Source organism: Mauremys reevesii, linkage group 7, assembly GCF_016161935.1.
Source record: "Mauremys reevesii isolate NIE-2019 linkage group 7, ASM1616193v1, whole genome shotgun sequence".
Lineage (NCBI taxonomy): Eukaryota > Metazoa > Chordata > Testudines > Geoemydidae > Mauremys > Mauremys reevesii.
Window position 1 is genome coordinate 117,273,664 of NC_052629.1, and position 25,232 is coordinate 117,298,895.

The 25,232-nt window shown below is 44.5% G+C and overlaps 1 protein-coding gene across 9 annotated transcripts in view; it reads right to left on the bottom strand.

Annotated features, from left to right (window-relative positions):
- MITF (melanocyte inducing transcription factor) overlaps positions 1-25,232 on the bottom strand; it is a 186,017-nt gene that overhangs the window by 118,348 nt on the left and 42,437 nt on the right. The window contains exon 1 of one of the 9 annotated variants that reach the window (XM_039481343.1): positions 13,410-13,468. The exons of the other annotated variants lie outside the window; for them this stretch is intronic. The gene's annotated coding sequence lies outside the window, so the exon portion shown is untranslated. Of the gene's footprint in view, positions 1-13,409; positions 13,469-25,232 lie in introns of those variants that run through there. 9 annotated transcript variants of the gene reach the window in all.

Sequence of the window (25,232 nt, forward strand, 5' to 3'; positions counted from 1 at the left end):
CAGTAGAATTTTTCCAGTCCTTCATAACTAAGGGGTACTTTAGGCTGACTGTTACACAGACGATCTCCTGAGCTTTAACCTTAGGGCTTGTTTAAGACTTAGCTACATAAAAATGGATCTTTTTGTATTACATATAGGCCTAAATAATGTGTCTTGTACTTACCAGGAGCAGAACTTCCTCTGAAGAAATTCCCAGGGCCTAACTGAAAGCAGGTGATTCAGACTGTGCTGTAACCACTACTGCTAAAACTAAGATTTACCTAAGTGTGGTAAGAGTGCCTCCCATACTCTTTTACTGAGATTGACAGAGTAAGAAAGTGCGAAGGCCACACCTGCGTTCTAGCCTCTGTTTGCATCTGACAGTGGTGGATCTATCAGGAGTGCTAGGAAACTAGCATTAACTCAGGGTCAAAGCAAGCCAGAGTCTAGATCCATCGAAGTTCTGAACGTGCCTTAAAAAAGTATTTTATCGTGGCTGTTTTTCACCCTTATTTCCGCTTCTCAGTGAGACTCTTCTTCCCAGTTCAGTATAGTAAACCAAAACACTCGTCCTCCTGGTGAGCAGCCCGCCTTTGAATCTCTTTGGCTTGTTCAAGTGATCCATCCATCCCCTGTCGCTGTTCAGCTTAAGACTCTTTTTAGCACACAGTCCATATAGGTTTTTTTTAGTTCATATTTTATTGTTTGACTAACAATACTCAGAGCTCTGTTTATCATTCTTTACTCAGGCAGAATTCCCACCATTAGAGTCAATGGGTGTTTTGCCCAAATAAGGGATGGTAAACAGAGCAATAAGCGTGTAGGGTAACGAAGCAATGAGACAACCGTTCATAAGCCGAATATTTTTGGTAAAAACATAACGCATCAAAGAGCTGGGGTCAGCTTATAAACGGGTCTACACCAACATTTGATGATTTTAAAAACTCTATGGAATCATTGAACTGAATATCTAATACATTGTCGTTTTGTTTACCTGGAGCGTCTGCTGGCATGGAGCCCCTCAGCTTCCTGTGGCCGCGGTTCGCCGTTCCCAACCAATGGGAGTTACGGGAAGTGGCTAATGAACAAGTATATACGGTATATTTAATAGTGTTTAACTGATTGTAGAACTACTGCTCCCGAACATGTATGGAATAGGTAGTAACTTTCAAATGCTCCACTCAGTCAGTTTGTTGTTGTTTTTAAAAAGCTCTGTAAGCACTTGGAGGTATTACTGATGCCCAAATCCTGCTTGCTTCACTCATGTTAACACTACACATTGGTTTCAGAGTAGCAGCCGTGTTAGTCTGTATCCGCAAAAAAAACAGGAGTACTTGTGGCACCTTAAAGACTAACAAATTTATTTAAGCATTGGGGCTTTCAGTCGAACAAGTCAACTCAGTTAAAGCAAACAAGCTCTGGCCCTAAATTTTTCTGTAGCTCAATGCTCACCATGCCAGGGAAGCTTGTTCCTGAGAAGTTCTCTCTTTTATGCTCGGCTACAAGGTTCCAGCTGAAAATGTCAACTGTTTTCCCCCAAACAATGCAACGTTGGGAAGCAGTTAACCATAAAAGGAAAGGGTTATCAAAAAAGCATCGTTAGAGTTCAACAATAGCTAATACGGAGAATAAATGGATATTCTGTTGTTCTCATTCTTGCCAGCAAGGGTTGCTGTTTACCAGTGGAATAGCTAAAAACGAAGAAGAATAAAAGGAACACTGTTCAGTTTCACTGCTCTGTTCCGTATCATCAGGCCCCTCCTCCTCCAGAAGAACAGTTTGGTTCATCCGTTTAAACTCACTGTGTAGCTTTAAGTGCTTTTTGATAAATGTCTTGAAAACACAATGGTTGTATATTATTTCCTGTAAGAACTGAAGAGACATGTGATCTTTTGCAGGGTAGATAAGCATACAGCAAATGCTTGTGGAGAAAATTTGTGTGGGGAGATAACGGCACAAAACTATTCTTAGCAACAGTTTCTGGTTGTTTAACTCCCCTGGCACTGCACTTAAAACGTACCCTAACTCATATGTGCTTTAAAGGCTGTGAAAGAATACTATTTTGAGTCGTGTTTTACATCACCAAAGCATTTCTCTCAAGATTTATACCTTTCGGTTTTCTTTCATACTAAAAGAACAATACAATTAAAGAGGAAAACTGACAGCCAAACCAAGGAAATTCTGAATTTAGACAGCTTTCCATTCCAATAGCAGGAAAGGAATAGGGTCTAGAGAGGTTAGGGCACAGAAGTGAGAATCGGGGGTCAACAATTTATTTGCTGGTTGTGTTACTAAATCACTGAGACCCTGATTCAGGGGTATATCCCTAGTCAGCAAAGCACTTAAGCACATGCTTAAAATTTCAGGGATTAGGTTTCATGGGAATTTAAGATTTGGTTAAAGTTAAGATTGTGCTTGAATGCTTTACCGAATTGGATCCTGAATGCCTTTGAGTGAGACACACAACTGCACTGTGTCTCCATTTCTCCGTGTGTAAATATGCATAATACTACTACTTCAATATAGGCAACGTGAAACTCATTAAAAAACAGTAAAGTACTTAGCCATCTTTAGCTGAAAAGTATAGCACACAGCACATATGTCTAAGTGTCTAAGTATGTTTTGGTGTACAAGATAAGAAGTTTCCTTAGGCACAATGGAGTGAAACAGCAGAGCGGCTGCCTGAGCTCAGGCATTCTAGATGTAAAATAATCTTAATGCATGCTGTTAATGTTTCGTTGCTATAGTTTCTTTCAACTGTTATATAAAATATTTTGAGGAAGGCAGTTTTTGAAAGGAAATTTTTCAGGAATTTTATTGGTGTAAAAGCTGTGTGGTGCCCATTTTTAAACATAAAGGAGATTACACTGTATGCTAACTATTGCCCAACAAGCGTATGTCGCATGCTAGGAAAGCATGACAGAAGATTACTGAAGAGTATCTGCATGGGACTGTTGAAATTTGGAAGGGTCAGTATGAATTTATGCTGGGAAGGAGTACAATTGATACCATATTTGCTCTATGGCTCCTCAAAGAAAAGGTCAGAGAAAGAGATGGCAACTGGTATGGTCTTTGGAGGACCTGAAGAAGGCACACAATGATATACCAAGATAATTAGTTTGTGGAGCTTGTGACAGTCAGGTATGGCAGAAGGATATATCCATCTTAATCAGGGGTGGGCAAACTAAGCCCATCAGGGCTTTGGATCCAGCTCACGGGATTGCCAGCGCCCTGGTGCAGCAGGGCTAAGGAAGGCTCCCTGCCTGCCCTGGCCATGGCCGCGCGCCACTCCTGGGAGCGGCCGGCACCACCTCCCTGCAGCCCCTGGAGGAGCGGGAGGCAGAGGGCTCTGTGCGCTCCCCTTGCCTGCAGGCACCGCCTCCCACAGCTCCCATTGGCCGGGAACGGGGAACCACGGCCAATGGGAGCTTTGGGGGAGGGAACCACAGGCGAGGGCAGCGCATAGAGCCCTCTGCTCCCCCATCCCCCAGGGGCTGCAGGGACGTGGTGCCAGACATTTCCAGGAGTGGCGCAGGGCCAGGGCAAGGAGCCTGTCTTAGCCCTGCTGCACCGCTGCCACCCCGGAGATGCTCAAGGTACACAACGCTGGGCCGCAGCCCGCACCCTGAATCCCTTCTGCACCCTGCACCCCAACCGCCTGCCCTGAGCCCCCTCCTGCACCCCACACCCGTCCGGTACCCCAACCCCCTGCCCTGAGCCCCCTCCCTAACCCCCTCCTAAAAAAATATATGGAGATATACCTATCTCATAGAGCTGGAAGGGACACCGAAAGGTCATCAAGTCCAGCCCCCTGCCTTCACTAGCAGGACTAAGTACTGATTTTTGCTCCAGATCCCTAAAGTGGCCCCCTCAAGGACTGAACTCACAACCCTGGGTTTAGAAGGCCAATGCTCAAACCACTGAGCTATCCCTCCTGCACCCCAACCCTGTGCCCCTAGCCCCTTCCTGCACACCACACCCCCTCCCACACCCTACACTCCCTCCCACACCCCAACCCCAGCCACAGCCCTACATGCAATTTCCCCACCCAGATGTGGCCATCGGGCCGAAAAGTTTGCCCACCCCTGGTCTTAACCAAGATACGTATAATGGAGTGCCCACCTTATGGGGCTACAGCAGAGAATTTCCACTAAACTTTGGCCTGAATCATTGGTCAGCAGTGAGCCCTTTTGTGTTTGTGGTCCTCATGGACACAACATACGAAGGGAGCTGCCTTGGATTGCTGATCACTGACGACTTAGTGATAGGTATGGAAGACACTGAGACCCTGCCAACCAACTTTGAACAGTGGCAACTCAATTTTGAGCAGGCAGGACTTAGAGTGAACATTGGTAAGTCTGAGGCTTTGAAAGATGAGGGAGGAGTACCTACCATCAAGGATATTATAGGCAGAGAGCTCAGAAGAGTGAAAGAATTTAAATACCTAGAATCAGTGGTTGCTAACAATGCTGCCCTCCTGAGCAATGTCCCCAATCATACCAAAGCCGCTAATGCAAATGGACGACACTGACCCCAGCTGTCTGTGTTAAAAAGATGCCAATCAAGTTAAAAGGTAGAGTATATAAAATTGTAATTTGGCCCCATCATAATGTATGGAACACAGACTAGGCCAGTCACAAGAACATCAATCAGTAAGCTCTTCACTACGGAAATCAAGATGTTGTGATGGTCAAATGGTTGGACACGCCATGATAGGAAGTGAAATGAAGTTGTAAGGGGCCTAATGTAGGTTGCCCCAACTGAAGACACGATGAGGGAGATAAGGCTACACTGGTATGGACATGCCCAGCGGAGACCCGAGAGCTACACTGGTAGGATGGCCCTTGCAAGGGCTATGGACAGACGATAACCACATGGGAGGCCAAAGACTCAGTACATAAATCAGACATTAGCAGGCCTTAGAGAGACCAATTTGCATGACAGCCAGGTATAGAGTCATGAGTTTTGAAAGAAGTCTCTGACCCCAAATAGAAAAGAGTGGAAAGAAAGAAGAATAAGACTTTTTGAAAGGAAAAAGGAAAAACTCATGAACTTTCTGCTATCAGCTGTGCGCTCCAAGCGTGCCTCAGAGCACTCTGGTGCATCTTCAGTGACATAAGGCAGCACTGGCTGGACTAGAGACTCAGCCATCATAGGAAAAGCATATTCTTTATATTATAAGCTCTTCAGGGCTATGTTTGTACAGCACCAAGCACACTGGGCCCCCAATCCTGACTGTGACCTTTGGGTACTACCATAATATAAACTATTTAGTCTAAGCAGTCGTGCCAAACTGAATAAGAACACTGCCTGCAGCACACGGCAATCTGCAATGCATTATAAGATCCTAATGAAAACCAGCTCACAGTAGTAAAGAAGGAGACTGTCACATTTAGATCACTGGTTCAAACCTAGCTTACACGAATTAAACTCTTTTCTACCATCTGATGGCTGTTAGGAATTAGACTGAGACCAGTTGATTTCATAACAGACAGGTATCCACATCAGAAAGCCATCAGCACACCTGGCACTGAAACCGTTCCTGGCAGTCACAGAATCAGAGAGGTCAAGGAGTGGATGGGCACTGACTGTGAACTACTCTCATCCGTACAGGTGGTTCCTCCAGCTCAAGCCTGAGACACTGCTACTGCCTCCAAGCTACAGGAGTTCTGTGAACAGAGACAGAACTTACTGTTCTGGCAACCCAGCATCTTTCACCGTCACTAATTCATGTTTTAAAACTTGCCCTAACTCTGAAACTAATTCTTTAAAATGGAGTGGTTTGGAGGAGAAGAACCAGTGTGATGAGAAATCTGTCCCTGGCTTTAATGATTCTCATTGACTTCAGTGGCTTTTGGATCAGGCCCTCATAACTGGCCAGTTCCTACTCATTTGGACACAGGGGATCTCCCCCCACCCCCCACCCCCGACCTTGTAGCAGCCTGCATGTCACAGGGAACTGAGGAAACACTTTTCCAGTCAATTAAACAGTCTATTGCAATATTAGTTTATGTAACAGAAAATGTTAATATCCTTCTCTGCATCTTGTGAGCCATACCACAGCATCAGTTTTTAAAACACAATCCCCACTACAACCAGCGTAGAGTTCTGTTTAAAAGCTGATGGCACCAATATCCTTCTATATTAGGGGAAACAGAAAATATTTTTTCCTGCTAACCCATCCTCATGACAACAGTAAAAAATACCCTTCAGTAACCCGCATGTGTCAGCAAGCTTCATTTCAGCCCAGAATGTTTGGTATAACAGTTATTTCACAAGCCTCTGGCGCGACTGCAAATCCTGGCAATCTCATATACATTTCCTTTGATTACAAAACCAACTTTAGAGCTATCAGAAATCTTTCACATTTGAAACTTAACACTTCTAAATTTAGAGTGTTACTTAGATTACAAATTTACCTTTTTCTTTCTGACACAGCACAAAATAAAAAAAAGCAGTATTACCACAGACCATCAGGCAGCCTGTCAAAAATGAAACAATGGAAAAGGTTATGTTCTTGGAAGATGGGAGTGCATCCTGGTACTGAGAGGAAGTTCTTGCTTTAGGAGTCTATGCTAAATCACTCTGTTCTGTGCTTTACTCCGTGTAAATGCTGTTACATACCAAGATCACATGGTTGTGAGCTTTAACTTGATTATGTCAGTAAAGGGCTGAGAGTCTTGGGTAATACTGCTGCATAAAAATGCAAAGGAGTACTGTATTCACAGAAAGAATCAGAACAGCATTTATGTACCTGTTCTGAATGTATCCTCATGTTCTGTTTCACAGAATGTTTTTACATTGTGGACACAAAGGAACATTTTCAGAATGTCTTAAGAGGTGTTCTGTTTATTCTCTAACTTTCCTTTGATTTAATCCAGCCATTAGATTAACAAAATTTTACTGAAGGCTAAAGAGAAAGACATGTTCTAGTCATCTGTGCCAATACTGGGAGCCAGGAACTACACAGTTGTAATCACAGCTCTGACACCGATTCCCTTTGTGGAATCAACCAAGTCACCTATCCTCGCTGCCTCATTTTCCCCCCGTAAAACAGCAATATCATCTCCCATTCTCTGCCACAGAGGAGCACTGAGAAGATCAGACAGTGCTTGTAAAGCACAGCATTTCCCCCTCCTCCTGCCCAAAAAGGATACAAAACACTTTATAAATGTTCTGTTAGTATATGGGTCAAAAAAAAAAAATCTAATCCAAAAAGCAAAACACCTTCAGGAGCCAAATAAATAAAGAGAATGAATCTTGGATGAAGATACAAATTGGCTTTAAAAAAAATTAAAACTCAACATATAGAAAGTATTAAATAATACACCTCCTGTTGCATGTAAAGACCAATATTAATGGCAATTTTGTCATGAGACACACCTAGATAAATGCCAAATCAAAGCCAGCAGTTATGACAGAGAGGATGACTAATGCCAGATCTAAAGCAAGACATCATGTAGTTTTCATATGGCCTCAAAGTAGAGTTATATTTCTTTGAACGAGAAGTCCCAGCTAACATCAGTTTTTCCCTTCAGCTTTGCATTACATGGCGCATTTACCCAACCAGCATAAGTGCATGGAGTCTTGGATTTCCTAACGATAACCTGCTTTGCAGCTACAATGAGTAACTAGGACCATCCAAATAGCCTAATACAAGTAAATGGAGGAATGATTATATATCAGTTCCCAAAATCTTGGAAAGATTTTGCAGGCACCGTTCCAATCGTTTCGTAAATTTATGGCAAGAGAACAGAATGTGAAGCAGGTTGGCATGTTGCTGCCAACACACTGAGCATTTGCTATGATTCGTTACCCCAGCCTTGAGGAGCTGTTCAAAGGTCTAATAAAAGCTATTTAAGATCTGGCTTTTAAACAAGCATAATGAGAAGGAACTAGAGGTGTCAAATCCGCCCCATCTTCCTTGTTATTTGTATTAAGCCAGCACCAAAACACCCCTTTTAGCAAGAAGCTGCTTTGTGCTAGGTACCATACAAAGAGATGGACTGTCTTAGTCCACTGCTCCAATCTTCACACACACTTTATATATAGAAAAGACCAGGGGGAAGGAATACAAAATACCAACTGAGTTGTCAAGAAAATGATAATACCTACCCCTTATACCTGGTTTAAGATCTACTGATGAAAATCACTGTATCTTGTCAGTTCTAGGTTTTTTTTGTGTGTGTATATTTTAACATCTATGTCCAATCCTAGCCTAATTTTTTAATTACTAAAAATCTTGCCATCATTTATCTCTCTTTTTTGTATTTAACAAATCCAATATGTTTCTATTGTCCTTAAAATTAATACTGTTTTCTGTTGGATTCTCCCTCTCTGCCCCACCCTCAAAAAAAATTTTCTTGCCATGCTATTGCCGTGAATTTCCCAGTTGGGAAAGAATAAGTGGGTGGGGAAAGTTCATAAAATTTGTTGTGCTGGTGTCATGATATCTGATGTGTGGGTACGAGCACTGTATAGTTCCTCTCTCTCAATTATACTCTTGGGACCTGATCCTGAGGGCTCATGAACACCTGCAGCTCTCACTGACTTCATCCAGCTTTCTGTCCATCCCAAATGGACTACAGATGGAAAATCGGATTCCATCATGGGCAAGCATTTGGACCACAGACACACCCAAATGGAGGTCAATGCCTGAAAATCCAACCTTAACATATAGAATGGTTTGAACAAATGATTATATTTTCATTACTTTTTGTTTTATCATGATGGAGGAAAAATCATGTAGCATCTGATGCAAGAACAAAACATGTAAAACAAACCATCAACCTTAGTCTTCCTATCATAGTAACAGTATATCCCCCCCACACTATAAAATTCTCAGTCATGTGCATCGTTAACGAGAGCAAACAACGTGATCATATTTCTGTAAGCCTTGTGCTCTCTTTAGACTCAGGGAGACCCTGTGAGGCAACACTAGGCAGTTGTGTTTACATAGCTTGGGAGGCAGAGAGAGCTCAAAGGCCTTGTCTATGTCCAGCAGTTTCCATAAAAATTCTCCTTTATCTTCATTACAATGGACTCTTGTCTCTTCTCTACCACGAAGGACACTAGTCTCTTGTCATGTTGCATCTTAATGTAGGCCCCATTCCTGCATTAGGATGCTAGCATGGATCTCTACACCTACATGCACTGCCATTGGCTTGCCATGATGTAGGATCAGGAAAATTTAAGCTCTTAGGATATGGAGTGAAATCCTTGGAAGATGAGGTCAGAATGAATGGCAGAATTCCCTTCAGTGGAGGCAGGTTTTCACCCATGGTCTTTTATTGGTCTGTAAAGCACTAGTCAAATTTGCAGACCTCTATCTATGAACTATTATACAAACAGGGAAAAGAAAAACTGAAAAGCTTACAGCCAACTACAGGCAAACACTACACAAATGTGCAAGCACAAGTTGCTCTGTGTCACAAATACAGGGTGAACTGCACTTCAGACCCGTTTTAGTCTCTCAGATGACAGGCTTGGCTTCCTGCACCTCAATTTGGGTGGAACCTCATGGTCCAACCCTCTTAGACTAGATCTCTGGGCTGCAGCCCCTCTGGTTCCCCACCCTGTTAACACAATAGGCCCAACTTCATTAGACATCTGTCAGCCCTTTCACTCTGTGGGCCAGCGAGCAGCACGCTGCTTACAGCAACTCAAACCCACCACCTTCCAAAGAAAGCAATATTGATTCACTCCCCCCAAGGTACAATGCAGGTACAGCAAAGGGTAAAAAACAAAAACAAAAAAGGTCTCTACATGCATATACCCCATTACCTACAACTTTCCTTGCAAGCTTAGGTACATTTTATCTAGCCTGGCTAACCCCCATCTGTGACTAGGAGAAGCAGACTGCCCTGCTACCTCTGTCTCTTGTGTGTCTCCCTGCTGGCTATTGCAGACACATCCTAGGCCTTGGGAAGAGTAAATGGTTCCCAGCTTGCCTGGTGCCAGGTAGAGGATATGCACCAAGAAACAGTTTCCTCATTGTTTCCTCTAGGACGCTTATCTGTGTCCTTGTTTTACCTCTCCTGCTTGGTTCCTTTAACAGCCCCTTTTGATCCAACGCCATAGAAAGCACACAGAGGCAAGGCCTACACCTTACTCATTTTCCAGTTTGTCATACCACAGCAGGCCTTCTGCGCAGATAGCCACACTGGCAGAGATCACAAACAGAGGAGTTTGAAGGAGAGGGAGGGTGCTTAACTCAAATGGACTGGGAGGCTATCTAGGGCAACATGGTGCAGGTGAGAGGACATGAAGCAGAGAGTGAGAGGAAGAGAAAGGGAGGTGCTAGAAAAGTAGGCTTAAGAGGAATCCAAGGAGCAAGTTGGACAGTGACTTCATCATAGACAACCTGAGGAAGCCAGGGAAAGGATGAGGATGTAGGGATATGCTCAAGGCAGCAGTAGCTGAAGAATTGAATAGACTGTACTGTATAAAGACGCTTTGCTCATTTAATTTAGATCGGACAGGAGAGTATATCAAGCTTTTTAGAGCAGCACTTTAGCATGCAGAATGAAAGCACTTTGTTGTTTGATACGTGTTGGGGGAAAAAACCTCCTGTTTCACGAGGATTCCCCTGCAAACATGCGGGAGTCTTCCTGAACCAGCACAACTTCCAGCTACCTAAACCGAGATCCATGGCACAAATACAAAGCCACTGGGAAGAAATAAGTTTTAGATTCAGATGAACTGTTCTGGATGAGACTATGGGCTCTGATATAATATACCAGCTATTCTGGCACACCCTCAGAAAAGTATGAATAAGCAGCCTCTCCTAATGATGTGGAGATCCTGGAGTGGGTAAGTAACTGCACAACAGTTTCATAAATGCCTTATAAAAGTACTGAATGCAAAAAAATAACTTTGACACAACAGCTGGCCATTATCAGCCGTGGCTACATGCTCAAGGAATTTAATCCTGTTTGATCTATCTTCTACATTTTATATCTTGCTTGGAGAATGGACTGATAAATTGGAAGACTTAAACACAGTAGCTGCTGGAGACCAATATGCTGTCATTTGTACTTGGAACCATTAGTTAGATTATTAGATCAGGGAACCACTGGATTTAAAAAGTTTGGAAAGTGGTTGATATAGAGAAACTAGCTAGCAAAAGGGATTCCTATTTGACTGCTTAGCTACAGCTTATTAATTACAAAAAGGTCCAGTGTTTAAAAAAAATTTGTCTAAAATTTCCTTTACAAATCTAACTCCCTGAAAAAGACATCTTTGAATGTAAGCTCGATAGATGTAAAGGCTGCTAACTCTGACTCCAACTGTCTACGAATGTGTTCTTTGTTTCTATACTGTGGATGAAATTCACCCCCATACTGAGGGCCAACACAAGGCCCGTGCACAATTTAAGTCCCAGTTCAGCCTTATTTCAGGGAATTACATATAGGCTTTATGCTGGCCTTCTGCACAAGGCAGAATTTCACCCTGCGTTACGGCCTAAGAGAGAAAATATCTTAAGTTTTTAAGGCACAAAGTAAAGTGCAAATTATTCTAAAATAAATCAAATGACTATAAAGTCAGAAGGGCTGGTTCTGCACACATATTGCTGTACATTGAGTGACTGGTGAAATGGAGCCATATCTGCTGCAGTGGACTGAAAAAAAATGCACCCTTGTCCTCTGTGAAGTCTAATAGAATGCAACACCATCAGCAAGGGAGCATTTTAACCAGACAACTTGTGTCCCTGTTCAATAACATACCAGGTAACGAGTTTCTGTAAATGCCTTTGAGTTCATAAAATACCAGGGTTGGAAGGGACCCCAGGAGATCATCTAGTCCAAGGGTTGGCAGCCTTTCAGCAGTGCTGTGCCAAGTCTTCATTTATTCACTCTGATTTAAGGTTTCACGTGCCAGTAATACATTTTAACCTTTTTAGAAGGTCTCTTTCTATAAGTCTATAATATATAACTAAACTATTGTTGTATGTAAAGTAAATAAGGTTTTTAAAATGTTTAAGAAGCTTCATTTAAAAATTAAATTAAAATGCAGAGCCCCCCAGAGCGGTGGCCAGGACCTGGGCAGTGTGAGTGCCACTGAAAATCAGCTCGCGTGCCGCCTTTGGCATGCGTGCCATAGGTTGCCTACCCCTGATCTAGTCCAACCCCCTGCTCGAAGCAGGGCCAATACCAAGTAATTCATACCAGCCAGGGCTTTGTCAAGCCTGACCTTAAAAACCTCCAAGGAAGGAGATTCCACCACCTCACGGTAACCCATTCTAGTGCTTCACCACCCTCCTAATGGAAAAGCTTTTTCCTAATATCCAACCTAAACCTCCACCACTGCAACTTGAGACCATTACTCCTTGTTCTGTCAAGTTCACGTTCATGTTACTGGATCTGGTTCCCCTGTTTTAGTGACTAATGTATATATAAAGGCAAGGATATAGCCTTTGCATCTCCTTTGTGATTCACGGGCAATGTCCACAGGAAGGTGCAAAATCCACCTCCACGCTCACCTAGGACCCTTGAGCAATGGGAATGGTGTGGTTAATCCACAAAGAGGAAGACTGGATGAGAGGCAGGCTGTTCACGAGATCTGCAGCCTTATGCAGCATGGAGCTCTTAGAGCTAGAGACTAAAGTGCAATCAGAGAAGAGCAGCAGCTCTTGGATCTCCCATGCTCTCAGTAAGAAGGGTCCATACGTGTCCCGCACCGGCTACTTCAACCTCCACGGAGCAGCTGCACAGCCCACCAGGAACATTCTTTCCCCCCCCCCACCCAAAAACTTCAGTACATCTCCCCAGCACCCAGCTCAGTTGCGTGGGCCGGAGTCGCATGTGGCCCTAAATTAAATCCAGGGGTCTCAATTCATGGTAGATATCATAGATTTATCAGACAGATTCCTTCACCTTTGGGTCATTATGAACAACACCCCTCCCCCCTCACATCTAAACCTCCAACTGCCATACACACATTTGTACTAAACCGAGATGCAATGACAAGCCAATTTCCTAAGTGACAATCTCATCTGCATTATTAATTCCCATTCTAATTCAGAACATTCCTTAGCCAGGCACTGTGCAATGTTCATTACACATAATCTAATTCCTGCACTATCCTATTTCAATATCACCCATTACTGAACATCTTTCATGTTTTAATTCTCATGGCATTAGATTGCTAGTTTGGAGCAGCCACTTTATGAACTCCAGAATAAAAGAGAGATTAATTACTACATCAGATTTTTGAGTGCAAAACTCTATTAAAAGCCTACAGCAGTGCAAAGGTTAAGATCTTAATTCCACAAAGCAAGCACTGCAGAGTTAAAGTGCCCATGACAGCTTTAAGGTTACTGTCACAGAGCGCCTCACCAATTCGTGTGGCCTCACACACACACACACACACACACACACACACACCAGGTTATCATCCTTCACCAAAGCATGTATTTATTCTTTTCTTACAATGCAGGCTTACAGCAAGGGGAGGCTTTGCTGCAGTCTTCACTCCCCAGCCCAAACTCACCCCCAGGACTCTCCTTCTGAGGTCCCCTTGCTTCCTGCCTCTTCTTATAGCCTCCCAATTACATCATTAGCCCAGTGATTACCACCCAGGTGCTCATAATCCCTCAACAGAAAGGTTGGCTGCCTCCAGCTTGGCCTGCAGCCTTTTTCAGGCTGTAGCAACATCAGTGGTCAGGGAGGTGCCGATAGTGCCCGGTCACGGCTTGCAAAGTGATCAAGATCTCTCAAAGGATTAGGGTAAAGTGTAGGGAATCTCAGAGGAGCACTGGACCCTAGATATGTAGAGTCTCTGTGCTGCATACATTACGTGGCTGGATGGTCCCTCGGACCTGACAGCCGAGCTCCAGGTATGGCACAGATTCATGATTTCCTTTAGATAGAGGAGAACATTTGAGTCCAGACAGTCCCTTGAATTCCTGAGTCCCAAAACCTTTTGTTTATAGTGAAGTGCTCCTGGGTGGTACCCACTGAGGGCCTTGCAGAGTGTTTTAACATTCGTCCATGATCTCCTTTATACATATTGCTGAGCCATGGGCTAAAGGGAGAGAGTCTGGGAGCATGGCTCGGGGGAAACAAGATCCTCATTAAATCTAATCATGTGCAGGAAGGATAAAAGAGAAGCCCTGTGGCCATCAATTAGTGCACTGTGTTACTAAATATTTAGCATTTCTATAGCAGTACTTTACATCTCCAAAGCACCTTACAACCAAGGTTCAGCACCCGTGTGAATAGGCAGCAAGACCTACAGATATTGTGGCTTCATGCTTACCATCCACAGCTATGCTCCTGCTTAGAAACCATACAGAAGGAGAAAAACAGTCAGCAGGAGCTCAAGGATGCCAACACTGATACCATCTAAAAACAAGAAGTGAAGAGAGACTGTAGAATTTCCCTGTCCTCAATTCTTGCTGGGAGCTTCGACAGCTAGTCAAGTCCTCTCCAAAACAATACTGCTTTAGAGAAGAAAACAAACACGGTTAGCTTTCTGCTTGTTTCTCAACAGCTATTGGCAAACTGTAGGGAACAAAACCTTGGATCTGAATATGACGTTTGTTTCCCATACCAGACATTCTGACACTGTCAGCTGACCAGGACTACCAAAAACATGTCAGAGCTTGAGGACATAGAGAAGTTCATGCTCATCAATGAGTTGCATAATGGAATGCCAGGCAGAGCCTCTGCAGGCACCACTTACATATCCATTTCTAACATCAAATGGAATCAAACAAGATTGTGCTTTGGCATGGAGTCTCTCTGGACTTTTCTTTGAGGTGATAACTGAGGAACCACCAGAAATCTGTATTGAATTTCTAACATCTGGCAAGTTATTTTATCTGGAAAGACTGAAAGCCCCCCCAGAAGTAACTGAGCAAACTTCTTTAGCGTTCTCTTTTTGAATACAGGCTGGACAGTCTCTAGTCCATAACCCATTGAGACAGCTGAAAACTAGACATTTACTCTCAGTCTGAAGAAAGTTACCATGAAGTCCTGTAGAAGCCTGCACCTGGAAAAGAACGTGTAAGATCAGTCCTACTGCAGCAAGATGGTAATGGATTTTGCTTAACTTGAAGGAGCTTTGTCAAACACTGTCCCATTTGACTTAGAAATTGTTGCCCAAGTTACAAAGAGGCATGTCCCGGTGACAGTACACTGCAACTGAGTGTAGACCAATGATCCTCGGACTGAGACTCACGAGCCGCAAGTAGCTCTTTAATGCCTCTCCTGTAGCTCAAGTGATTTAATTATTAACCAATCTAAGTTATTAACCAAATCAGGATGCCTTTACTATATTAATAACCAACTGGAGTTGATAAAATAATAATACCTGGTCAGTCATTTTTCTATGAAAAAAATATAAAAATAGTAAATGAAACAATGAACTGACTATACTGTGGATCTTTTGGGTAATGTTAATCGCTAATTTGGCTCCTGAACCACTGAGATCTGAGTATCACTGTTCTACAACAGTAGCACACAAATGGCCAAAGTCCATGTTTGCCATTTTAAAAGTAATTTCTGCTTTCCTGTACGGATGTATAACAGACAAGTTAGCACTGGTGCATCAGAGAACTGGAATATTTTAATCAACAACGTTGAGTTATTATACATACGAAGCAGTAAGATAACATCATGAAAATGAGGTTTGGCAAAGAGGTTGAACAAAGCACTGAAGCGCTGCTTATTCAAAACAGCTTTTCTGCACTGGGCATGTCCTCCACAATGTGGTAAAAGTGTCATAGCATATACGGTGTGACACTTTATATCACAATGCGAGACACTATAGCAACCAACTAATCAGTTTGGCAAGTCCTGAACTACCATCTGGAGCAGAGAGATTTGAAGCCATACGTAAACATCAAAAACCAAGGGAATCTCTGCACACAGAAAGACAAGACAACACAGACTTGGAGCAAAATCTCTTGCCTAACTTATGACTAGGTCTGTAAATCAAGACCCAAACCTGGCCCTATAACAACCCGAGTAATATCTTGCTAAAATCAAATTTTTTAGACCGACGACAGCAGTTTTGACAAGAAACAGTACAAAGCTCAACTTATTTATGCAGTCTTGTTGGAAGAGCAATAATGAAAACTGAGCAACACCTTTCTGTTCTGTTGTATTTCTATAGCCAAATAGAATGATTCAGGACATGCTGTATTATAAAGTCTTCTATTGTGTGAGATTATAGCAATAAATATTCAAAGTGGGACAGAGTCACGAAACCTGATTTTGAATTTTCCTGACCTTTGCGCAGTTATAACATCAAGCCCAATGTCCTATCAATAATGTAGCTTTTGACTTTGAAAAGAACATTTTTTTCCAGTTAGAAGTGGGTGTGATGAATAACCTCTCCTCTCAGCATAAGGCTACAGAGAATGAATTCACTGTCCATTTTATACACTCATTAACATATCAGAGAATCATTATTACCAATTTAAGCATGCACAAATCTAATTACACTTCTCCAGAACATATGAAACTTTCCAATACTGAGAAGGCGCTTTCTCAACCACTTTCTCTCCTCCCATCCCCCTAAATCAAAACAAAAGATACTTTCCTCATTCAAGACTCCTGAAGCTCAAAAGGTGCTTTTGAACAGTTGGTTTATAGCACACTTGCTGCCTTAAAACAGACCGTACTGAAATTCTGCTATATTTGTATCCTGCGTTAGAAACCGATTACCCTTGTGGGTTTGGGAAGGATTTTTTAATTATTATTTTTTTTAATCTCATGGTCTTTCAAAAACGATATTGTTTTTAATTAGAATTCATCACTGAAAATGAAATGTTCTAAGGTCAGAAATATCAACTTCTAAAGCATTCCTCACCGAGAGCACTATCCTGCCAAGTACTGAACACACCTGTCCCAGACTAGCAAAGCACTGAAGCACATGCTTAACTTTAAGCACATGTGGAAGACATCTCATGTGCTTAAGAGTTTCGGATATGCTTAAGTGCTTTGCTGGATCAGGGAAAGACTGCTCAGCACATTGCAGAATCTGGCCGTAAGGCCACGATCCAGCAAAATACTTAAGCACAAATGTAATTTTAAACCTGTGAGTATTCTCGCTAAGGCAATGTACTACTCACGCGCTTAAAGTTAAGCACGTTTAAGTCTTTTGATGAACTGGGATCTAATCCATCTGTGGGGTCTGACCCAGCAAAGGCTTTAAGTGCTTGCTTAATTTTAAGCAGGTGTTTAAATCCCATTAATTTCAATGAGACTTAAGCATGTGCTTAAATAATTTGCTGAACTGGGGCAATTCAGACCAATTGTATTAGAATAGCAAATTATAAATGCTATCCAAAAGACAAATGCTTATGGGGAAAATCAATATTGCTATTTTAATGTCTATTTAAAAAAAAAAAAACCACCCTCAAACATTCAAGTTGCTATTAAAACTCCAGAGACTGGGCAATGTTTAATTTGTAGCCATCTCCATAAATTTAAGTTGAAATTCCGGTCCTTATCTAACCAGAAAACAAAACAGAGCCTGTTAATACGAACTTAGATAAAATTCAGTCAAGTTGTCCAGATGGTTTTCATTCCACAGAAAACACAGAGTCAGCAGTTTGCAGAGCATGGCATTTTCTAAACATGCAAAATAAAGGAGAAAACAATACACAAGTGTAAATGCTGAGCACATTATATTTTTGTTCCAACAGAATTGCAACGCAAGATTGTATTGACTATTTCTTAGTACCTTCCTTCTACCACTCAGGGTGCTCTGCAGTTATGAGTCCAACTGAATGCTGAAGCGCACAAAGTTCCTAAAAGCATCACTTTAAAAAAAAAAAATGAGAGAGAGCAACTACCAATTAATTTTCCATTTCAAAGTCCCAAAAGTCCAAGCATTTCTTACTGCATTAAGCAAAACCATACAGCAAGGGAAATAAATATTCTATGGACTTCAGATGAGTTTGTAAACCCAGTACTTACAGGATCAGGCTGTGGGTTTGATAACCTTTACTCAAGCAAAGCTTCTATGTAAAAACAAAATTCTCCTTGATCAAGTACAGACTACAGAACTGGGATTTCAAAAGAGCTAAAAAAGGTACACAGTGAGAAAATAAAGCCATTGAGAAAAGGAGAACAAAGAAAGGCAGTGCAATTGTATAAACTGAGCTATTTCATAAACACCTTATTCCTCAACAGAAAGCCAAGGAAGTGTGAGCCTTCATGAAGAGCCGGGCCGGGGAGTACTGGTCAGATAATGACCTGAATGCAAGTACCTCAGCAGAGCATTCAATTCCCATTGACAGATACCCAAAAACCCGATTAGAAAAGGGAAAGAACAATAGTATTAGTACCTTCAGTCAAAACCGGCACACCTCTCTCCCCCTCCCCAGCCATAAAGCTCACCATCTTAGTGGTAACAGAAGAGAAACTGATTATCAAAATAGTTCTTAAACAGAGAGGAGATTTTAGGAAGTCAAGGAGGCAATTTTGTTCATTTCAGCTGCAGATTTAACTTTGCATTTCAGCTAGCCAGAGGGACAGAGCCAAGGCTATGTCACGCAGACTCTCTCATAGAAGACCATAAATTTATGTGGTACTGCCAGCAGGAATCAAACATAGGATCTTGAAGAATGACTCTTTCTCTACACCTCACCATGACAATGGCAATGCAACAGGCATGCAAGGGTGCAACTCTTCCAGGAGGGGGGATGTAAATGTCCGCTGTTGGGGGTTCGCCCCTCCCTGGGGCGGCTGGGAGCCAGGCCGCCTCACGAGTCCGGTGCGTTGGTGAATTAGCCTGGTGGGTCAGGAAACGGCCAGGAGCTCAGGCCCTCAGGTCTTGTTTGGAGGCCCAGGCCCTAGGTCAGGGCGGGGCAGCAAACAGCAGTTCAGGGGCTCAGACCCTCAGGCAGGGGCTGAGCAAACAGTTCAGTAGTTTAAGAAGCCCAGGCGCCTGGGCCTGAGCATCGGGGCGAGGGGGAGACTGCCACCCGTGAGTGGGGTGGCAGGGGGGACGCAGGCCCGCCCACTCCTCTGCGTCCCAGCCCGGGGCCCTAACAGCGGCAGGCAGCCTGCTGCTGTGTCAGTGGGGATCCTGGCCGCAACACACTGACATTGGCTCTGGGTGTGCTGCAGCCAGACTAGGGTCGGCTGCCCCCGGGCTACTTCCGACCTCCTCCTCTACTGGCACCTGTGTCTCAGCGGCGTCTTCCACAGCGTCCCACACCATGGGCTCCTCGGGATACTGAGCGAGGGGTAAGCTGGGCAGCTCCTCGGGGTCCCTTTGTACCGGTCGGCTTAGGGGCTCTTCCAGCGTCTGGTCGGGGTCCAGTCTCCGCAGGTACAGCCAGTCCTCGGGTCGGTCGCAGGCGGCAGGAGTCTCCCCAACAGGAGCTAGGACATCAGCGTCTGGCCTCTCCGGCGGCCAGGCAGCTTCTGAGCCCTGGGGCTGGGCTTTTATACTTCCTGCCCTGCGCTTTGACCTCTGGGGAGCGGGCGCAGGCTCCAGCGACTCCGCCCACTTTGACGTCCATAGGGACTCGTCCCTCTCTGTGGCGGTTGGGAGCCAGGCCGCCTCACTACAGGGGATAAGACACATCGCAGGCATTTTTCAGTGGAAGTCTCTCGGGCCACAGCCTTCCAGAGTTAGGGCACAATGCAAGAGCTACCTTCTTGCACCAACCTCCCTTCAGTGAGACTAGTCTGCAATGCCACACACGGGGAACAGCAAAACAAAGTATCGTTAAGTAAAATGGCACAAAATGGAAAGAGGGACAAAATACAAATCTGGATTTCAAAACAGCCTTGTTTTTGACCCACATCTACCAAACAGTTTCCAAAACGAAGTGTGTGAGATTCTGAAGCTGAAGGTGCTGAAGTGAATGGGGCACAAAACCAATCTCCAAGGTTGAGCCGACCACAACAACATTTAGAATCACAAGATGGTTGGATCGATTTCTCAGTTGGTCTATTGATAGACTCAGTTAACACTGCACCTGGAAGGTTCAAGTGAGGCTAAAGATCATTTGATCACCAGTATCAAACCCAAGTCACTGGAGGTTTAACTAAATTAGAACATACACCATGCCAGACTCAGTGCAACAGAGGAGGTCACACCACCCATGCTCACCACTGCAGAGTTGATGTGGCTTGCGGCAAAGCCAGACTGAAACGTCTCAGAAAAAGCATTTCTGTCGAGGAGACTGAAAGATCACTGCTGCTCTACAACAATTCTCATAAGCAGAAGGTAAATAGTAGACACTGTGATAATTATTACGATCTCCACAAGACAGGTCTCCTTTAGCAAGCGGTAATTGCTGACTCCTTAGAATGACAGGGAACTCTACCAGAAAGTGGGGAACATGAATGGCTACAGTCATACACAGGGTAGGTCGTCTCCTTGTTTCACTGTGCCTCGCTCTTGCGTAGGTACACAAGGGGTGGCAAGGAGCAGTCTTCCCCTATGCTTTCAAATGGAGACCTACGCACAAATGACAATCTTGTTTTTGATATGGGACTTAAGTGGAGCATGGGGCCAATATTATGTTGGCCCTCTGCAGTGGAGTGACTTGCATCTGTTATGATTAGTGAACAGAATCCAAACTTTAGATTGTTATAGCTTATTAATAACAAAAGCCTAGCTACAATAGCGTCCTTACCAGCCTTACTTCAGCACACCCAAGATCTTTGCAACAGGTAGATTTGTTTCATGCACCTCCATATTGTTTGGTGTACATGAAAAATGGAGGTCACTGCTCTGTGCCAGCAGTGTACACTATGTATCTTTAGTCATTCAGAATGAAGGGCTCTGACAGTACAGCTTCTAATGTAAAATAAACTGCCTCTCTACAGCCATGACCCAAAGCCCACTCAAGTCAATGGGAGCCCTTTCATCGACTGCAATGAGCTACAGATCAGGCTCTATACACAATGCTAATGCATTCACTGCCACACTATCTAGGTTCCACCACACTATCCAGACATCAGCTTATCACTGGCAGAATAGCTTTACAATTGAATTGAAACTGTAACTTGTTCAACAACCAGAATCAAACAAATCATTATACAAATTTCAAGGTGATGTTCTATAGCAACCGGTGCTCTTTACACCCACATGTCAAGCATGAACTTGTATAAAATTACAGAAATCTTATTTTAAGACCCTCTTGTACTTCTTGGCTGCAACTCAGCAAAAATAATATACTCACATATGGGCATTCTCGGCCTCTCTGATTCTATCAAACTCTCTGGCATTCCACATTACTTAAAATGAAGTCCTCTCAAAGAAGAGATTCACACCCTTCACCAGCTGCTAGATCATCTTGCCTCTCTTGATGGCTTCCTGAATTTATGTGCACTATGCTGGAAAGACCCTTTGATTGACCAATATTGGGTGTGTCAAAACCACACCTCCTCTAAAGCCACTTACTTTCCCCCTCTGTAGCAATTCAGGCATCTTGGCTCTCATATTCTTGGGCAAACTTGACACTCAAATATTTGAATTCTTATTTCAAGAGGGAACCCAGAATTCACAGCGTCTTCTAGATGGCGTCCTCAAAGTTTTGGACAATTTTCTTTTTGTAACAGACAGTCAGAGTTTAAGATCAGAAAGGACCCCCAGATCATCTAGTCTGACCACTGCCAACCCACCCCACAACTCAGCACACTAAACCCAACAACCAAAATATTATAGCTCACTGGAGACTAAACTATTACGTGCCACAGGCAGAGAACAGGAGGGACAAGGTGCATCAACGCCCAAGGCAATAGATATACCCAGATAATTCTGGCAAGTGACCAGCACTCCATGCTATAGAGAAGGTGAAAAAACCCCAAGGTCCCTGCCAATCTGAACTGGGGAAAAACTGTTCTGCAAAGGGATCTTATTGTGAAGTAATATCCTTTTGACTCATCAGTTAATTCAGAGATGGAAGCACTGCTTCATTCTTAAAATACCTCTTATTGTGCATAAGAGATTTCGGAGACAATTACAATAATTTTTTCTTGGTATTATTTACATGCATTTTGGTAGCACCTAGGATCAGGGCCTCTTTGTGCTATGAGCTGTACAGATAAACAACAAAGACGACTCTCCTTGCTTACAGTCTAGGTGTTGGACAGGTGGGAAGATGAGGGAACAAAATGAACAGTTACACACCACACTGGTTAGCCTGAATTCCAGAGCCACTGTGCACAAGTTTAACAAACAGAAGCAGCAGCTTAGTGAATGAATACCTTGTCTTTTTCAGAGCTGCAATAAAAATCAATCAGCAGCCTCCACTTTACAAACAAAGGGCTTGGCTACACTTACAAGTTGCAGCAACACAAAGGGCTGCACAACCAGCGCTGCAACCAGGGCTTTTGCAGCTGCACCAGTGGGGCTGCCAACCAGCGCTGGCCAGCTCCCAGGCAGGCCCTGGCCGGCGCTGCAGCCGCTGACATTCATAAGGAGTGCAGCGCCAGCAGGGAATGCCCTCCTCCATCAGAAGAGGAGCTATCCCAGTTCCTCTGTTCACCCTGCCTGCATCTCAGTCACACTCCTGCTCTCTTCTCTTGTCAATGCTAATGCACTTGTAAATGCAAAATTTCCTCTCCAAAATTCCAGTTTGCTGCCTGCAGTGGAGTGGGCTGCAGCCTGTCAGTTAATCAGTTACAGGTGGTGTTGCCTGCAATGCATCACGCAGGTGCAGCTGAGCACCAGAGCATGCCAGAGTCAGTTGGAGTGACAGGGGTGAGGCATCTGCATGCAGCGCAGGCTGCAGGCATTCAGCAGAGTGGTCACGAGATAGCAAGGCAAGAGGGGCCAGGCCGATGCAGATGAGGGGACGCAGGGGGAGCAGTTAAATGCAGGCAAAATGATAAGATGCGGGAGCTACGGACACGAAGAGGAAGATCGATGGAGTGCCTATTACGAAGCCCCTGAGGGTTTAGGGGAGATGGATGGGACACGAGGGGACCAATCCCATCCACTTGGGATCCCAGGCAGACGATGGACACAGGGGGACAGGAGGAGGGAGGAGAGGAGGAGGAGGGGAGGGGGGGAGGGGGGGATGGAGTGGGAGGACTGAGCTCGGGGGAGAGCAGGCAGGAGCTCTGCAGCTGCCAGATACCCACTCGCTGCAGGCATGCAGCAGCAGCAGCAGCAGTGAGCAGCAGGCAGAAGCGGAACTAGCTTAGCGGCTTTATTTTGGTTGCAGAAATTTCTGGAGAGAGGAAGGGGGTGGCTGATGCATGAGGAATGGATTATGGATGCATGGTCCAGCCAAGGATGTGATCTGCTTCGCGTTGCGCTGCTTCATGTATCTTCAGTCTTCTGCAGTCTCCAGAGCAATCACTTCCTGCTGGCCATTACGGCCTGCCGGAGTGTCCAGGCTGTGTGTCCCGCCATCGCACTCCCCGCCAGTGGACGCCCACTGCGTGGGGCTGGTTTCTTCGGTCCCGCTGGCCGCCAGGGACCCGGGCGGAATCCATCTTGGCCTGTTCCATTCCCGCTGTTTGCTCTTCCAGAATGAGCTCTAAAAAGTAGGACGCTGTTCTCCTCTGTGAAAATAGTGGGGAGATAGGAGGAGAAAGCATCTGGAGATAAGATCACCCTGCATCACTCCAGATCCCTGCCCTCCCTCTAGCACTCCACTCCCTCCGCTCTCCCCTCCTCCTCCCCACCTCAAGCCCCTCTTCTCCCAAATACCTCCTCTCTCTCCTCAGTTCTCACTCACTCTTTATTGTTTTTTGTTTAAACTTGCTTTTTTCCTTGGGTGCCTGAATGCAAGGCATCTGGAACCTCAGTGCTCTAAATTAGTCATGGAAATGATGGTGGATACAATGCGTTTGTTAAATGTTGTCATTTTCTGTTTCTTAGTGACTTTGACACTACTTTCTGCCCCATGTTGAAAAATCACAGAGGAAAAAAAAAATGAAAAAAAAACAAGATGAAAAGAAAGCTTGAGAAAAAACTGTTCTGAGAACAGAAGAAAAGAGAGAAAAGAAAAGAGAAAAGAGAGAGAGAAAGAAAAGAAGAGCAGGAGAGGCAAGAGAAAGGCCTGCTGGAGCGGAGCATGGCATGGCTGCAGCGGCATCCTGGAGCCAAGCGAGTCCCAGAGTCACCCAAGCCATGCAAGCAGAGTCCACCCCCGTGCCCCTCCCCTCCCCCACCCCCACTGTCCCTTGTGCCCCCCCCCCCACTCAGCTCACACCCCACCTGCCTGCCCACCTACCCACCAGCACCCTGACCCCAACCACTGATACCTACCCCCACCACCACCTCCCCTACCACCCCCCAACCTACCCCCAACCCCCACATCAAATGCCATCCATTCAACCAGACAGCATGACCAACACATTAAAAACACACAGGCTGTTAAAAAAGCCCTTGCACCATGCCCCTTGTGTCTTGTGTTAATGAAATGTTCTGTGTCTCTGTGTGTGTGTCTTTTGTGTTTTTCATTTTCTTTTTTCTGTCAAAATTTTTTCTTCTTTACAAAAAGCTTTGATATAAGTCTGAATGAAGATAGATAGTGAAAGAGAAAGAATAAGATTGGCAAATATATTTATTATAATCAATATAATAATAGCAGTATGCAATAACAGTCCATGCAGTGCAAGGCAGCATACACAGGCTTCTCAGCTCCAATTTTTCCCCTCAAATTCCCCCCTAACCTCTTCTCTCCTGTGCATCTGGCCTCCTGGTAGCCCTGCTCTCTGGCTCTCTCTGGCTGTCCAGGACTTGAACCAGGGTTGGTCATGCCCTCACTGAATGTTTCACCCCTCCCATGCCTCATATTATGGGCAAGCATGCAAGCGCTTATACGCTTATTCGCATACAGGAAAGCCAAGCAGCTTCCCCCCCCAAAAGCTCCAGAGCCAAACAAAACCAGCGCAGCTCACACCTCACGCCCAGGCTCCACTCCCGCTCCCTGCTGTGCTGTCCCTCCTTTTGTATAGCTTCAAGCTTCCCCATAAGTCAGCCAAGGCACAAACGGCAAAGGATTTGATCAGGGGTGTGCTGTCCTGTCTGGGGAAAGTCTGTGGTCCTCTCATCCTCCTCCTGATCTTGATCTTCTCTCCTGAACAGGCCCTCATTCCTGATTCCAGGCCATCCTTAATGCAGCCAGGTGAATCATGCACCTTGAAGCCAATGCCTGCACTGAGCCGAGAGCCATATAGAGAAATACCAGGAGAGAAATGAGAACCTCGATTGCGATTAACTGATGCCAGGTGGGAATCCCATCAATCGCCCCCAGAATCGGGAAACCCATTTGTGCTCCACCATCCATCCCCATCCTGCACGTGTCAGCCCATCACACG